Source organism: Chinchilla lanigera, unplaced genomic scaffold, assembly GCF_000276665.1.
Source record: "Chinchilla lanigera isolate Chin_1 unplaced genomic scaffold, ChiLan1.0 scaffold00090, whole genome shotgun sequence".
Classification (NCBI taxonomy): Eukaryota; Metazoa; Chordata; class Mammalia; order Rodentia; family Chinchillidae; genus Chinchilla; species Chinchilla lanigera.
In genome coordinates, this window is record NW_004955491.1 from 3856480 (window position 1) to 3867169 (window position 10690).

The following is a 10690-nucleotide window of genomic DNA, read 5'->3' on the forward strand; positions in this document are numbered from 1 at the left end:
CAGGAAGTGGGAATTTTTAAAAGGCATTATGGGTAAGAGAGAGAATCTGGGCTGATAGGTCTGAAGAAAAAGCAAGGGAAGGACATCAAAAAGGCAGCAGAAGCAAGAGAATAAATGAAACAACTGAGCAAACGGCTGTCACTGCATTCAAGCATCCTGCCGGACGGTATCACCCAAGGACACGAGGAGAGGTCACACTGTGAGGACAGACGGTTGAGATGAGGCCATCCCCACTCCCAGCCTGATGCCTGGTCCCCCGCATGGGAAAATGGCTTCAGGATCAAGATCACTGACTCTATGGTTCCTACCAGCGTCTGCGTGTCTACCCTGTAGCTGAACCCCACAAATGCACCATGGGTAAGAGGGAAGCGCTGAGGGTTTCTGCAGACTGCAGCCGGCTCCCAGGCCATCTCTGAACCCTGTCCGTCTCAGAGACGGGTGCAAAGGGGACAGGAGTCACAGAAATCAAAAGGTGGATAGAGGAAATGCAGTGACATGAAAGAGAAGAGGACACAAGCCCGAGAGGATGCTGGGTCCCCCTGCTCTCCACCCACCCCCAGAATTGTCCTGTGGCTTTACAGACAGCATCGTGCTAGCCAGCCCCAGGATGGCAGAGAGATCTTAGGTGGCACAGTAAGAAGCCTGGCCTCTGTGAGCCCCCAGACCCCCAGCTGCCCTGCTTAGCAGTTTAGCCAATGCAAGTTAACCCCTGTGCCTCAGTTTCCTAATCTGTAAAATGGAGCAAACAAGCTTATGTGCCCATACAGGTGTGCATACAGTGGTTGGAATAATATATGGTAATTGTCCCAGGTGCGACATGATCTGGAGTTGACCTCTAGGAAATGGTAATAACATTAAGAAGGAGGAGGAAGAGAATCTCACTCTTCTACTCCCAAAGGACAGCAGGGTGAAGACATGCTGGACTTCAAGGTCTACCATAGTAGACCCGCAGGCTAAGACCTAACCACAGCCCATTCTGTTCTAGGTTAACACACCATGCACACCCACATAAACACGCTTGCTCCCTTTGCATGATTACACTCACACAGGGCCATGTCCAGAGAGAAGGAGACTCATCTCTCTTTCATCACTTCTGGTTTTTTTCTATTTTCCACTTCTCACCACTGCCAGTAACTTCTCCCAGCTCTCCCACACCACGCTCGTTGGAACAGCCTCCAAACACAGCGCTAAAACCTTCTGCGTTTCCAAGGAGTGGTGCTTTACTGCCTTCTAGAGCCAACAGAAGAGGCCACCCCCTGGAGCTGAGACCCTCACCAGGACCCCCAGATTCCAGAGTCACTCTCCGTCTTGGTTACTTTTCTCTCGTTGCCGAGACAAAATACCTGACACTCAGAATTAAGGAAGGAAAGGTTTATTTAGCTCACAGTTTGTGGAGGTTTCAGTCCATACTCAGCTGGCTCCAAGACAGGGTGGCGCATGGCACACGGCAACCGTTCATGGCGGCGGAAGATAGCAAAAGCAACAAGAGCAAAAAGGGAGGAGTGGTGGTGGCAAGCGGCCTCTTTCCCTCCCTTACATTGTATGCAAACTACAAACTACCCGCCCCAGGCTGGGTATAGCACTCACATCCATAATCCAAACACTGGACCAAGAATCAATTATAAACTTTAGAAGCCCACCCCATGACTGCATGCGGCTTTGGGGGAAGATCCAGACACAAACCGTAACACTCTCTATGTACCATTTCTCTGACACACTGTTCTGCTCTTTCACTTGGAATGGAATTGCAGGACGTGGTGGCCAGTCCTCTGATAATGCCAATCTTTAAACTCCATCTTAAATATTGTTACTGCTACCAAAAACTTACTGGCAAAGTAACACGGATGGAACCACTAAGGTAAAAAAGATACAGCTGAGTTGTTTCTTTAACGTCAAGGACTTTAACTATATTACAGTTAAAATCAATAGAAATGTGACCTTTTCAACCACATAAAATGGGTTAGGTTTTATTATTAGTCTTTTTCTGAGATTGCAGTGCTGTGATTGCAGAAGGAACCAGGTTGGCTTAAGCTTTATTGAAAGACCATTAAGGAAACAAACTCAAACTTCTTTAAATACTGATGCCAGTACATTAAAAAGATCAATAAAGTAAAAACACCTGAAGTTGCCCTACTTCAGCACCCCCACACACACACACACATGAGAGTCATTCCATAGTTGCTATTTGAGAAAATGATAAACCTGGAAGATCAGCTAATAAAAAAGGTAAATGTTATTTTATTAAATAGGTTCAGAAACATAAGGCGCTTAACTTTCGCCTGATTAGATGCACTGTGCGTAAACCAGTATTTTAAAACATCACCTGGCAGAGACTCATTGATCGTCAGAGGCCACTGCTTGGGAAAACCATCAGCTGCCTGAGTTCAGGACACTGGTAGGAAGTAAAGTTTCACTTCTTTAAAAATAACGAGCACAGGCTAAGGCTACAGGGAAGGGCAAATGTAAGCTCACAGGAAGTTGGGGAATTGCCTCTGTAACCACACTTAGCATGGTCTCCAGCACACGGTCATGTGTATTAAACTGGACATTGAGCAGTGCCTCTGCAGACGGATTTGGCAGAAGTCCCTTTGTGCCTCTGCACTACATTTGATTATGAAGATATCCTTTTCTACTTCCTTCCCAGTTTAGGAGAACCAAGACGACTGTCAAAACCCTCTTCAGGGTCTTCCTTCAAGACTACATATAAATTGCAAGCTTTGGTCCTAACAGGTACTTAGAATAATTTCAGAGTCAGAACGGTCATCACTGGCCAAGTCAGGCCTTACTTCAGTAGCCAGATACTGGAAACACCATTCTTCTTTTTAAAATATTATTCATGGAGTTTTCCTAAAATCCTACTTGTGGTGTTTGTCTAAGTATAAAATTAAATGCGTTCATTCAGGAAAGAAGAGAGAGGAAAGCTAAAGCTCCCGCTCTCCCAGTTAATCCCGTGTCTCCTACACAAGGACACTGCTGCCTTCACTCTCCACTGGAAAATGAACATGAGGATTTCTCCCTCACCTTAAAGCATCTCTCTGTTCTTCTTTGCAACCAAACTCCCAGAGATAACTATCTACGCTGTTTTAAGTCAGCTTCTCCCATTCTCTGTTTTCAGTCAAATTTATTGTAGTGCGAGCTGCCACGCAATGAAACATCCACACTGCGAGTGTCCACATGGATGAGTTTGGACAAACACACTCACCACCACTGTCAGATGCAGAACATTTCCCACAGCCTGGAAGGCTTCCTCAGGCCCCGCTTCCATTCATCCACACCAACCGTTATCCCAAGCAACCACTGCTCAAATTTCTGTTCCTATAACGCCATAGCTGTGTTTGCCCTGCTCTGTAGCCTTGTATAAATGGGATCACAGGTCCTGTCAATTCTATCTGGCTCCATTCTCTCTGCAAGAGATCCTGAGATTCATCCTTGTGTGCATCCGCAGGTGTGTTTTTCGTTGCCGGATGATGCTACCTTTATGAATTATACTCTCATCTGATTATTCATTCACTTTTTGATGGATGGATCATTTCCACTTTGGAGATATTATGAATAAACCTTTTATGGTGTTTGCATACATATGAATCTTGTGAACATATTTTTTCACTTCTTTTGAGAAACTATCTCAAATGCAATTAGTGAGCTGCATAGTAAGTGTATCTTTAACTTTATTTAAAAATGTATTTTATATTTCCACCAGCAAAGCAGGAGAACTTCCGTTGCTCCATACAGCCACCAACATTTGATATTATCTGTTTAGGGGGGAGGGGTTCATGGTAACCCCACCAGGTACTTAGTAGTAGTCCACATTTGTTTTCATTTTTATTTTCCTGTTGTCTCGTGATGCTGAGCAACATTTCATGTCCTCATGGAGCACTGGTGAATGCCTCATAAAATGCTTGAGGCTTTGTCCCTTTTCTTTGTATTGGATCATTTGCCTTCCCGTATTAAGAGTTCTTTACATATTCTGGATACAATCCCTTTGCCAGATGCATTTGCTGTGAATACTTTCACCTCCATTTTCCCTTACGTCTCCCTCTTCACTGGGCTTCCTTCCACCGCTCCCTGAAGTTTCTCCCGTCCAAGTCCCCAGTGACCTGCCCGCTGGGATCCCCTTTGGTGTGCAGAGCCGTACTCCCACACAGAGCTTTCAGTGAGTAGATCTGATTGAACACGTCGGGACTGGGGGAGGAACACATGGCACAGTAAATGGCGAATCACTCACTGTTACACGTCAGCTACTCACTAGTTCTTTTGCCCATCACTCCAGAGAAATTTCCCTCAGTCCTTCACCCCATGCGGTGCTGGGCTTTCTGCTTTCCCGCTGGCTCCTTCTCCTTGCTGCCCCGCTTCCTCCCTCAGCCCCAGATCTCCCCAACCGTAATGTACAGCAATAAGCTGACTCCTCCCCAAACCGAGTACAAATGTCTAGGCCCAGATGTTCAAGAAACACAACAAGTTGGATTTCACTCCTTCATGAGGAAGTTGTGGTTCCACATGACAATCATAAAAATCTGGGAGTGATGTTATGCCATAATGATAGAGATAGATAGATGATAGGTAGATAGATAGATAGATAGATAGATAGATAGATAGATAGATAGACAGATAGAATGGCTGGGGAGGGTGGGGTGTGTGGGATGGGTGGATGGATGAATACATAGATAGTCAATCAGTGGGTAGATAGGTGATAGATAGATAGATGATAGACAGATAGATAGATAGATAATAGGCAGATAGACAGATGATAGACCAGTGGGTGAGTGGCTGGGTGGATGGATGGATGGATGTTAGATCAGTGAGTGGGTAGATGGATGGATAACAGATCAATGGGTAGATGGGTAGGTAGATGGACGGAGAGATAGTAGATAGATATGACAGATGTATAAAAACTCCAGCCCAAGCCACTTATGAGCCAAATCCAGACCCTGCACCTTCACATTCCAAGTGCTCCCCGATCTGTCTTCTGTTCAGCCTGTGTTGTCTTCTCCCAATTCCTTCCCAAGCACAGCCCAAGGACCAGTGAGGATGGCCACCCCATTCCCTGGGAGAGAACGGGCTTGTTTTCTTCCTTCAGCTGCTTGCACTCTGCCAGTCTAAGAGCTGAACCACAGTGTCAGTTATTCTCTATATTGAGACATTTTAGAATCAGGGGTAATGCTTTATATTCAATTTTCATGTACTTATAATATTACTCTCTGCTCATTCCATAAGTATATTTTCCAAACAAGAACCTAAGCACCTTGAAGCACTTGGACCATCTTCTTACCATATCATCAGCTTCCTTCTAGTCACAGTTCACAGTGGGCTGGACAGCAAAATCTCACAGAAGTCCTCACATTGCATGAGGAGGTCCTGGGAGCCTGTGTCTGCCGACCAGGAGACAGCATAGAGGAGCAACTTGAGCCTTAAGCTGAAGTCTCCCTTTTCCTGCAAGTCGGCCTCCCTCAGCAGTTCAGCTCCCCGGTTATAATCACTCACCTATGCCTGGGGGCCCATGGGGCAGGTGCACTGGTAGACAGGTGTCACCTTCTCAGGACGGCATGGGGCAGATGCCGCCAGCTAAGGCCACAAGCTGCTCACATTCCTGGGTTTAAGTAACTGTATACTCCTGTGAGGGGCACAGCTTCAGCGAGGTCCTGGACTCTAGACCAGATGCAACAAGCACCCTGCAGGAAGCACCTGAAAACCAGGGCAGCCACCTGCTCGGCACACACCAGTCCAGAGCTCAGCAACGTTAGTGCCACACACCTGCCCCAGGCTGGGGCAGCGTCCTGACTCCTGGCTTTATTTCTACGCATGGCCTCACCCAGGCTCTTACATAGCTTACGCAGGGATTCACCGGGATGCAAATATCCAGCCCTGGAAACAAGTGGGAGGCAAATCACAGTTACAGAGACGAAAGAAGACCCAGACAAGAAAGGTCTCGATCAGACTGGTCAGTTCCACGTTGTTTCTGACACTTTCACTCAAGCTTCTTTATTCTTTTCAACTAATTCGTACAAAATGGAGCCATAATTGATAAAAATGACCAATATTATATTTGTTAGTGTTTTCAAAAGCAACTCCCACTAATTTTTCATTCTTCTTCCCTGTTTTCCTCTGTCTGCCCTTCTTCTGTGCATTTGTTTATTCCTGAAAAGTCATTTTACAAGTCATCAAAATGTATTTTGCCTTGAGCTCTCCAGGGGAAATATGGCCTAAAACAGAATTCACTGATGCTCATTACATAAATTGATACCTAAAGTATTCATGATGTGTGGGGATTACAATTGGTGGTTACTAAAGTGATTTTATATATAAAATTATATTAAAAGCATGCTGTATTCTCAGACTAGACTTCCACAAAGGGCATTCACAATATAATTACTAGACACTGATTCGGACATTGTTTTTAGTGCTTGATAAGCATCTTGTGAATTTTTATTTGTAAGTAAATACACAAATCTCAAAGTACTAAATGTTTCTAACTAGGTTCTTTGAAACAATGACATAGTTTGGGGGCCATTTATACTATAAATGCCTTCAGAGTTCATGCCATTAATGAAATGCTAGTCGGCTGTAAAATGTACATTTTTCTGGCCATTCAGTGGTGTGTATTTTAAAATTATGCAGATTCACTGATACAAAGTCAGTGTCCTCATTTTAAAAAAAAAAACTTATGCTTGAAATGTGATTTGGTGTTTTTCCAGTAGGTGGCGTATTAGACTAGAGAACGTGATCAACATGTGAAGGCTGATCTTTTCTTTCTATTTTCAGAAATTTTTTATATAAAATACATATCACCTAATGGGCTCACTAATTCTTTTAATTGCACCAATATGGCAGGATTCCAACTTCACTTGACTGTAAGAGGCAGAAATATTTGACTGATTACATTAACATAATAACAGTGGCATAATGACAGTAGTACTGAATAGTTACAATAGCTTGCATTTTACAATTGCTTATCAACCCATATGTAAAGCTTCCCAGCACCTCTGAAAGGGAAAATCATGCACACATACAACAGTGAAAAATCTGTCTCCTAAATCCTTTATTTTGAGACCCCGATGACTTTTTGGAAAAGAGCAACCAACCCCAGTGAGCCCGCTATTGTTACAGGGTCTCAGAATTAAAAGTAGGAGGATCACACCTTGGGGGGAGCTCTCTCCCTCCTCCTGCCTTCTGTCCATCTCCGATGGGCTGCAGTGCGAGTGTCCTCATATGTCACCCAAGTAGGTGTTGCCCTGGAGCTGGGTCTTGGAAGATCTGCTCAAAGCCACAAGGGTCTAGAAAAACACTACTCAGGAGGTCCACAGCAGCAAATCACTCTCAGAGAAACTACTACCTGGTCCAGCCTCTTGTGTTACAAGCCTGAGGTTCAAGGTGGCTGTGTGACTTGTTCATGTCACAGCCGTGCAGCGGCACAAACAAGGTTGTTCTCGCCCCTGACACAGCCCTCCTCCCTTCTGTAGGAAATGCAGGAGCTACTGTAGCTTGCAAAAGTCCCCTAGCAAAGAGAAGACAGGAAGTCCTGCCTGCAAAGACCTCACTGTCCCCTGAAAGGCTCATGTGCTCCAAAACAGGGCTTTTGGGAGGGGCCCGAGTCATGAGAGCTCTACTTTCAGCAGTCCGCGGATGAGATCATGATCTGGTGTCACGATCGGAACTTAGGAAGCAGGGCCTAGTTCAAGAGAACGAGTAAGTCCGGCGGTATCACCGGGACTAGATCTGTTCCTTGCCCCTCCCATCCCTTCCTCCCTTGTGCTCTGCTTCCCAGCTGCCTTAGGGACCAGGAAAGGCTGCAGGAAATCTCAGGCCTTTGTGCGGAGTCCCAGAAGTCTGTCCCCATCAGAGAGGCAGGGCTACCGCCTTCGTCCCAGAAGAGGGCACCCCGCCCCTCCGTCAGTCTAGAAAGGTCCACACTGTCTAGGAATGTCTTCTCTGTTTCATCCCTGAAACATAAACAGCCAGATAAAAATCACTTTGAACTCTGCCAGTGCACACAGTGGCTTGAAAAGGGAAATTAATGGAAATTGCAAAATAATACCTGAGCAGACATTAAAGCTTTAAACCGAATATGTAAGACAGGAGCATCGGTCCGTTTTTAATGGCTTAATGGTAAATGTTGAGCCAATGAGCATCCCCTAAAGGTTGTCCTGGGGCACGTGGAGTCAAAGTCTTTAATTTTAATGAGGCTCTATCACAGCATGTCTTATCCTCGCCTCTTCACTGCCAGTGAAATGACCACCAGCTAAATGTACAGCAAAATAGCTCACTCAGACCCCAAAGAAATCACCTTGAAATTATGACACTTAACAGTGACAAATGTACCCAGGTTCATTTGGGAAGACGCCTGGCAGTATGAGCGAAACGACGGAAGTTGTCATTTCCTTGGGTTTTTCAGGCTGAGCTCTTCTTGCCTTATCTGATCTTGCCTTTCGTAAATGTTTAAAATGCAGGTGGTGCCCTTCCTTCCTAACCGCCATGAGCAGGCTAGTTCCCTTGAAGACACACTGTCAGCCCCCCACTGACCATTCTGTCCCTGTAGTCAGGCGCAGCGGGCTGAGAAGAACAACCCTGCCCTTTGTGATTTGGGATTTTTAAAAATAATACCAAAAGGAATAAAGACAATACCTATTTAATGTGTATTAAATAAAATAATGTGCGAAAATCCCCATGCAGAGCACAGTAAACAGCAGTTGCTCAATAGGTGCTCCCTCTTTCCCCCTTCACATAAAGCAACGGGGGCAGCCGCTTGCTCAGGGTATATGAGACCTGTGCTCAGAAAGGAGACAGAACCCACACAGGGGGCAAAACACAGGGTGCAGATATAAGAAGTAACTGTGATAAAGGCTACCTTTCAGGTATAGGGATGCCCCTACGCAGTCTCCTGCCAGCTTCCAGGGCTGAGGGCACATACCCCAGGCTGGACAAACTTGGAGGGTGTGAACTGTTGGGAAGCAAAACTGGACTCTCTTGGGGTCTTCCACTGGCTCTGAGGGTTAAGCTGATAAAGACAGACTAAAGGAAAAAAGCATAAGGGTTTTACACATTAAAGCTGTGATCAAATACATGACAAATGTTTAAAAGTTAAAGATCTGGTACAGTCAAAGACACATTGCCGTAATCCCCCTCATTCTTGCCACTTTCCACAGCAGTTCTGGAAGTCCTCCTTCGTGATGTCTTTTTGAGATGTGATCAAAAATATGGTCAGCGCTGCTGCGAGTACCATCCAACAGAAAGGCAGGGTTGTAAAAGCCGGACGCTGCGTCTGCATCCGCTTTACTCACCCCATCTGGCACCAGGTGACTTCTGGCTCTTCCCCAAAGTCAAAAGGACCATGAAGGGGAAATATTTTGACTCGATTCAGGACACTGAGGCAGCAACAATAGCACAACTAAAGACACTCACGAAAGAGGACCTCCAGAACTGCTTCAGAAAGTGGCCAGAACGATGGGATCAGCGTGTCCAACGTGAGCGGGAAGCATTTCGAGAGGGATTCATGTCCACATGTCTTTTACGATAATAATCTTTTTTTAAGATTCAAACTTTCGCCATATTTTCCTTAGCAGGAAGGTGAAAGTTCTAAAAGCAGTTAGGCCTCAATGCTTCTAATAGGTTGAACACAGTGGAACAATTGTGAGAAACTGGCGAAGATTATGGGGTGGGGGCCTAAAAGCAGCTGAAAGGGATTCTAAAGAGGTTTGTTAGTCAGGCTTCTCTCAGCCTTGCCTTGCATGTGGCCTTGGCAATGAAAGAATAAACACTAAGGGGCTGGGGACGTAGCTCAGAGGCACAGCGCCTGCCTGGCAAACGTAAGGTCATGAGTTCGATTCCTGATCCCGGACCAAAAAAAAAAAAAAAGAATAAACATTAAAAAATTACCATTCATTATCACCAGGAAATTTTTCCTGAAAATCTGTATTATTATCTTTCTATAATGAATATTTATTTTCGTAACCGTTTTCATGTTTTTTAACAAAATAGGTTAGATGCTAAGAAGTATTTGTGGAGATCGTCACCGTGAGGCATTGTAGGGCAGACCCTTGGCAGGGACTTTGACAATTAAGCAAATAAAGCTGCAGTTACCCATGTATGCCATCAGATGGCGCCAAAGCAGCCAGCGAATATTCACCAGACGCAAACAACATTCGCTCCAAAGGAATTTTATCAGATTTTTTAAATATTTAAGATTCTACGGCTGGAATAAGTGTCTTGTTAGTAATGCATTTGGCGTATAGAACATTTTTCAAAATGACAGTTTTTTTTCTCTGAACTTTTGCTGCAGTCCTACACCTGCACGAAAACTGACAGTACCGGTTCTGCAGGTCAAAACTCTCTAAAATCCCGGAGATGGGATGACTCAGGCATCTCACGCTGCCTGTTCAATGATCTCAGAGTTTCTACTAAGCGGCTTCCCAAGTCAGCTGTACATATTCGTCAAGCACAAACGGTCATTCTCCAAAGACGCTGGTTCTCGGGGTGGTGGGAGACTGGCTCATCCCCTGCACTTTGTCCTTGACGCACTCGCCTGCCGCCCAGGGCACAGCTGGTCCTCCACCTTTGCCACGGAGGGGTTTTGCCTCCTGAGTCCCAGTCTCCAGGACTGGAGCGTAGCAGTTTGGGGACTGTGCGACCACCTTCAACAAGTGGCTGCTTTCTGCGGCTCCTTTTTTTTTTTTTTTTTTTTTTTTTTTTCTCCGGT

At 45.3% G+C, this 10690-nt stretch overlaps 1 protein-coding gene across 1 annotated transcript in view; it reads left to right on the forward strand.

Annotated features, from left to right (window-relative positions):
• Cntnap2 (contactin associated protein-like 2) overlaps positions 1-10690 on the forward strand; it is a 1999509-nt gene that overhangs the window by 1873478 nt on the left and 115341 nt on the right. The gene's annotated exons all lie outside the window — the stretch shown is intronic.